Source organism: Gossypium hirsutum, chromosome A13 (genome assembly GCF_007990345.1).
Source record: "Gossypium hirsutum isolate 1008001.06 chromosome A13, Gossypium_hirsutum_v2.1, whole genome shotgun sequence".
Lineage (NCBI taxonomy): Eukaryota > Viridiplantae > Streptophyta > Magnoliopsida > Malvales > Malvaceae > Gossypium > Gossypium hirsutum.
The window spans coordinates 79471104-79477841 of record NC_053436.1 but is presented as its reverse complement, the minus strand read 5'-3'; the positions used below and the strand labels follow the sequence as shown (position 1 = coordinate 79477841).

The 6738-nt window shown below is 38.2% G+C and overlaps 1 non-coding gene across 1 annotated transcript; it reads right to left on the bottom strand.

Annotated features, from left to right (window-relative positions):
* Nucleotides 1-4033: 4033 nt before the first annotated feature.
* Nucleotides 4034-4140, bottom strand: LOC121213166 (small nucleolar RNA R71). Its single transcript, XR_005908536.1, has one exon. It is a non-coding gene; the product is annotated as a small nucleolar RNA R71 (small nucleolar RNA).
* Between the last annotated feature and the right edge of the window lie 2598 nt (nucleotides 4141-6738).

Here is a 6738-nt window from a genome sequence, read left to right as displayed (position 1 = left end):
CAGAAAGGAACTCGAGGGCTCCAAATCCCTTTTGTTCCTACCTCTCTCTTTTTCACTGTTCTAGCACTCAACATGCTTCACTTCCTCGGCGATCTTTGCCTTATCAACCAATGCCACAAAATCTCACTCCCTCTATGGAGCAATCAGAACCTGTAAACTATCCATGAGGCCATCCTTGAAATGAACACATTGCTCATACTCAGTCACCACCGTCCCTCATGCATAGCGGCTTAGTCTCAAAAATTCAGCCTCATATTCAGCCACTGATCTATCCTCCTAAGTCAAATTCAGAAACTCTCTCCTTCGAGTATCCACATAACTAGCACTAACATACTTTCCCAGAAAAGTAGTCTTGAAAAACTCCCAGAACAGTCGATCGGGTTGAGTGCCCTCTTTAACTGTAAGCCACCACTAGTAAGCCTCATCTCTGAACAGTGATACTGCACCCTTTAGTTTCTACTCCAGAGTGCAATCCAAATCATCCATGATCCTCTCTGTGGCCTTAATCTAATACTCAGCCACATTAGGGGTGACCCCGGTGACACCCCTGAATATCTCAGCTCTATTAGACCGGAGTCGTTCCGTAACCGACCCTCGGCCCACAGCACCAGTATTGGTCTTCGCGACCCTCTCCAGAATTCTTAACATGGCTTAGGAAAATGCGTCATCCCCAGTCACTCGATCATGAGACCCAGTCTCAGACACAGGTGAAGCTGATGTCTCACTAGTTTCCAAATTAAGTATGTATCCAAACGACGAGGACCCAACTCGAGCACCTCTACGGCCTCTTGTACCCCATCCGTGAGTACCTCTGGTGCTCATTATCGAGTTATGTTTTATCTGTATTAATAGTTTTATGCATCGGTTTACAGTTCCAGTGTTTATTAATAGATATTTTATGGAAAATAATATCAATAATTCAGGGTTTGTTTTCGTAGATCGCAATCTTACTACAGTTTTTAGTTTACCCTAACTAGAGTGTTTCAGTACAGTCAATTACCTAAAGTAGTCTCAGTATTTCAGTTTAAACAAACAATAGTTTTAGAAAACTTACAGAATCGACGTAGGAGACTCGGTGTACCACACATTCAGTAAAACATTTCAAAATACTCCAAATCATTTGAAACAGTTATTTCAAAAATTCCAAGTTTTAAAAGAAACCCAAATCCACAATCGAGTTTTACAATCCAGCTCTGATACCTCTAAATGTAACACCCTAAACCTGGCCTAGACGTTATGGTCGAATTTGGCGATGTCATATTGAAGTGTTTTTTGTAAAGTGTGACATCAATGAAAACCCTTTTTCTATTTAGCCTCTTTGTGTGATCTTAATGATGATTCTAAGACGTGTCGTTCATTTTCAAAATGTGAGTCATTGTCAAAAAGTTATTCACTTTAAAACGTTATAAATTTTTAAAATGTCACTTTTTGCGGAAGCTCTTAAAATGGGTTGCGTATTCGTGGTATCTTTGATAACATATTTATCTTTTTGAAAACCCGTGTCTTTTTCCTACTGCTAGCAGTTATTAACCAAAACAAATAAAAATCCCAAATTAAAGTAAAAATCCACAAAGGCCTTATTACAGTAAAAATATCCCAAATAAAATTACTTATAATCAAAACTAAATATGAAAATTTATGCAGTTGTGTGGTCACCTTTGAGTCCCTCGCAGCACCGATCCGTCTATGTCTGGGGATTACCTATACAGATAACACATAGGGGTGAGTTTATGAAAACTCAGTTTGTAATCCCATACAAAACAACCAGACAGAAAGCAATTACAATTTGGGCCAAAGCTCATTTCAGTAAAGGTTCAGTTTTAGTTAGGGCCTTAACCCATTACAATATCAATATTAGTTTCGGCCTAAGCCCATCTCAATGACAGTAATGGTACAGATATGCAATCAGGAAAATCCTATCCAACCAACCTCTACACTCCATCTCCGTCCAACCCTACACTACAAGTGGGGATATAATCAACCCACCAATCCCTACACTCTAAGTAATACCGGTTGCAGCACTAAACAGTATTTGCAACAGAGCTGCCAGTATAGTACACTTCCTCCAAATTATATTAAAACCCATCCCCATACAATGTACCATGCAGCATGTTATGTCATATCATAATATTATACATCTACTCAATACAATTAAAAATAGCATGCTAAAATATAGTCATACATGAACATATATATATGTATACATCACATAGGGGCATAATAGTCATTCAGCCAATTAGGGGTCTAGGTAAGCTTACCGACCCAACAGTAGGTCCACAGTCGTCTCGGGCAACCTGTGCAACCTTAGTAGTTAAACAGTGAAATGGGCCTACGGCCCAAATTACAGGCCGTTGTGGGCCTACAAGGCACAATTCAGCCCAATACAGCCCAGCCCATGAATTCACACATGGTCGACCTCGTCGATCATATGCCCATGTTTAGTCCCACGGGCTACCATACGGTAGCTGCACGTACGTGTTGTTTCGACTATTTGCACTTTTTGATTTTTTGTCGATTTACGATTAAGGGTAGTGTTTACACACACCTTGTTTGCGAAAGTACGCAAGTAGCCCACGAGCACTCCAAACTTACAGTCAACCACAACATTCGGTTAATCGCCTACCAATCAAATTAAAAAGAACTCTAGCCAAACACTTATCCCCTTAGTTGACAACAACTAACCTTCATTGAGCAACCGAGGCTTCATGCCTTCACACCGTAGAAAAAATAACCACTAGCTTCTCGGTTGTTACCTGCATTAAGCCGAAACTCCTATTAACAGTTACTCACAAGAACAGTTTGAACCACAATAAGTATCAAATTTACCGAAAGCACAGAATCGCGCAAATGAGATGAGTCAATTGGAAAGAAATATCAAAACCAACCTTCCCTTAAAACTTGATCAAAATAAAGCTATAGATTACCCCAAATTAACTTACCTCGAGTCGCAAAACTCAGCATTGAGTCAAAAGAAAAATATAAGAAAGAGGAGAATGAATGTGGGGAAAAAGAACTAAGAACCCAAAAATTCGACAGCACAGTGGGAAAGAACCAAATAAAAATCACAATGGCACACAAAGATAGAGAGGGGAAGAGAGACTAGAAGCAATCGTGTTTTGGGAAAGGAAACAATAACCTTTTGGCTTGAGAAAGAAGGCTAAGAAGAAGAAGAAGAAGAACACTCAGCTCACCAATTTCAACAATAGCTACAGGTTGAGAAAACTTGACCTACCACAAAAGCAATAGAAACAAGAAGAGAGAAAAAACTAAACTATCAGTAAAAATTTGAAAAACAACCAAAGGTTAGCCGCAATCCTCCTACCAATTTCGGTTCTACCTAAACACTCCCATCCATTCTCCCCAAAATCACTCCTAAAATCACTCCTCCAAATCCTGACTTATCCATATCCCTTAATAACCAAAATTCCCTCCAACAACCTCTTAAAATTCGGCCACAACTCCCCACAATCCTCAAACACTCAAGTTTCAGTCAAACTACAACTCTCCTATGGCCAACAGTAAAAATAAATTCCTTGCTTGCTCTAGTACTCGAACTTCAAACCTCTTGCTCATTAACACTCCTTTGAACCACCAAACTAGTAGGCACATTCTGTCATGTTTTACCTATATTTATTTATAAGCCTATTGACCAGAGATAAGGGTTATTCCATTAAAAACAAAAAGTTTTCCCAAGCTAAGGATTGAACCCAAGACTTCTCAAACACTCCTAGAATACTTAACAATTGAAACAGACAGATATTTTTGTCACAAACATATAAAAATAAATATTAAGGCTTTTGGGGGAGTTACAACGAAAGATCCACATCTCCACCTTCGATTGTTTATGGAGGTGAGTGATTCATTCAAGATAGCCTGTGTGACTGAAGATGCACTGAGGTTGAAGTTATTTTCGTACTTGTTGCAAGATCAAACACGAGCATGGCTCGATTCATTGCCACCAAGTTCCATATCTACATGGCAAGAATTAGCAGAGAGATTTTTGTTTAAGTATTTCCCGCTTAGCAAAAACGCTATGTTGAGGAACAAGATCACAACTTTCCAACAATTGGATAACGAGTCTTTTTATGAGGCTTGGGAGTGATTCAAGGAGTTACTTCGTAAGTGTTCTCATCATGAGATTCCTTATTGTATCCAGTTGGAAACATTCTATAATAGTCTCAATGCACGTACAAGCTTGATGGTAGATGCTTCTACGAATGGTACAATTTTGTCTAAGTCTTATCATGAGGCTTATGAGATCATTGAGAGGACTGAGAGTAATAACTATCAACGGCCAACGAATCGAACAGCTTTAAGAAGACGTGTATCCAGAGTTCATGAAGTTGGCGCCCTCTATAATGCCCCGAATTTGGGCCTAGAAGTATTAGGTCCTTGAGAATGGGAGCAGTTTGGAGGATGTACATAAATGGTTAGTTGTGCAAGAAAGTGACACAACTGTGTATCTACTTCAGTGGTTAAGTATTATGAGTGTTCTGGGAAGTGTCTGAGAGGTCTTGGGTTCAAGCCTTGGCTTATGCAAAAACCTTTCTTTTTAAGGATAAAACCCGTATATTTGATCAGTAGGGTTATAAGTAAAAATTGTTAAAACATGACAGAATGGGCCTGCTGGTCTAGTGGATAGTGGCGTGTAGAGTGTACTTGTGGTCTAAGGTTCGAATCCATGCTTGCGTAAATGGAGATTATTTTTACTGATGGCCATAGGAGGAGGTTGTGTTTGACCGAAACACTATTGAGGGAGTGGAGTTTGAATTGGTCAAGGAGGGATTATAGGAGGGAGTTGAGGAGAGATATGAGGAGAGATTTTAGGAACAAATCAAGAGGATTTGAAGTGGAGGAGGTGTTGGTGTTGAATTTGGGTTGTAGGCACCCAGTGATTTTAGTTTGAGGGATAACTCGACTTTGGAGAGAGCTTTAGATTCATTTGCTATACACTCTAGTCGTTTATTTTCTCCTCACTTTTGTTTATTTTGACGAGCGCTAACCGAATACTGCTAGGGGATCATTGGGGTATTTTCATTTTAGACTATTTCAATTTTGTTCTGCTTCCTCTACTTTTTGACAAACGATTTCCCCCTCGATACATTTTTTGGCTGAATACTTTTCTTTCTCCCTCTCTAATCCATTCATTCTGTTGACCGATTCTCTTTCTCCTCTTTCTCCTTTTCCAATCGGTTTCTCATTGACTAATTGCATCTTTTTCACTACTCTTCTCGTTCTTTCTCTGCTCACTCTCAACTATTTCTCCTCTTTTTTTTAAGGCTTGGCCTAATATTACTGCTATTCTTATCCTCTCTGTGCTGACATTTCCCTTCATTGCTATTTGTCGTTTCTGTAGTTATAGTTATTCTTCGGTCTTGCATTTTGGTAAGTCTGACACTCGGTTTGAATAAACGATATTTTTCCTTTATCTCCCTCTCTCTGTTGTAATTGTACTTCATCTAACAACTTCTTTTTCTGCCGATTACTGTTAGGGCTGCTATTGTTTCACTGTGTCACCATCATTTTGTGTACTTTCGGCACTAGTGGGGGTGTAGGCCGATTGTTCCTTTCTCCTATTTTGGACTCTGAGTTGCCAGTTAGTGATTTACATTTGGCTCAAATCATGTGTGCGAGCAATATGATTAAGGTTAATAAGTTCGTCAGGAACGTAGGTATTTCTCTAAAGCAGTTCGTAATCCGTTGCGTGTATCAGTTTAAGGGTAGAAACTTCATTAGTCTGACAAGGCAAGTATTAGTGGAAATTTTTACGATATATTTATGAAGGTGATGTTAATCTTATTTTCATTGGTTAATGGAGTATTTTGATTGAATGTAGGCTTTTGGCTCGCGAGCTACTCGCGCATCTTTGTTTAAGGTGTGTAATTGATCGCGTGATTTGTAACAAGTAATAAATATTTATAATGAAGATCAAACCTAGACTAACTATTATCATTATGAAAAGGCAATCACACCTATCAGACAATAGTATAGTAATGGCAAGACCGGAATATCGTACCCAAGGGAACCAAAAGTACTAGTAATAACTATCTTTTTTATTATCTAGCCTAAGAATAAAAGGGTTTGTTTATTAAACTAATTCTTTAAACTAATTAACTGATTTAGTTAAAGCAAAGTGAAAATTTGGAAAAGGACTTGAAGAAAAGCAATTGATAAAGACGACACCCAAGGAGGAATCCACTTAGATTTCACTTGTTATCTGACTCTGAACCGGACGATTTATTCACTTGACTTGTTCCGTAGAGATCCCTAAGTTAAGTTATTATCCCTATTCAAGACTAATAACATCTAATCCCTATATTGAATAACCGAGAATTTTCTCTAATTAACACTCTAGGGTTACATTAACTAGATCTATGGATCCCCTTATTAGGTTTCACCCTAATCTAGAAAAATCTCGTAACCCTATTTCTAGGCATTCGATCAACTCCGCTTAATTATGCCAAATCTACTCTTAGGTAGGGTCTATTCCTCCTCTGTAAAAGCACATCAAATCATGAATTAATACCTGGAATATTAACTCAAGAATTAAGAACACATAATTAAGAACAAATCAAGTATTTATCATACAGTTCAGATAATAATAACAAGATCCATCATAGGTTTTATCCCCCTTAGGTATCTAAGGGGTTAGTTCATAATAAAATAAGAGTACATCTAAAAAGTATGAAAATAAAAAAACATAAAGAAAACTCTAAAACCCCTAAAGGAATTCTGAGA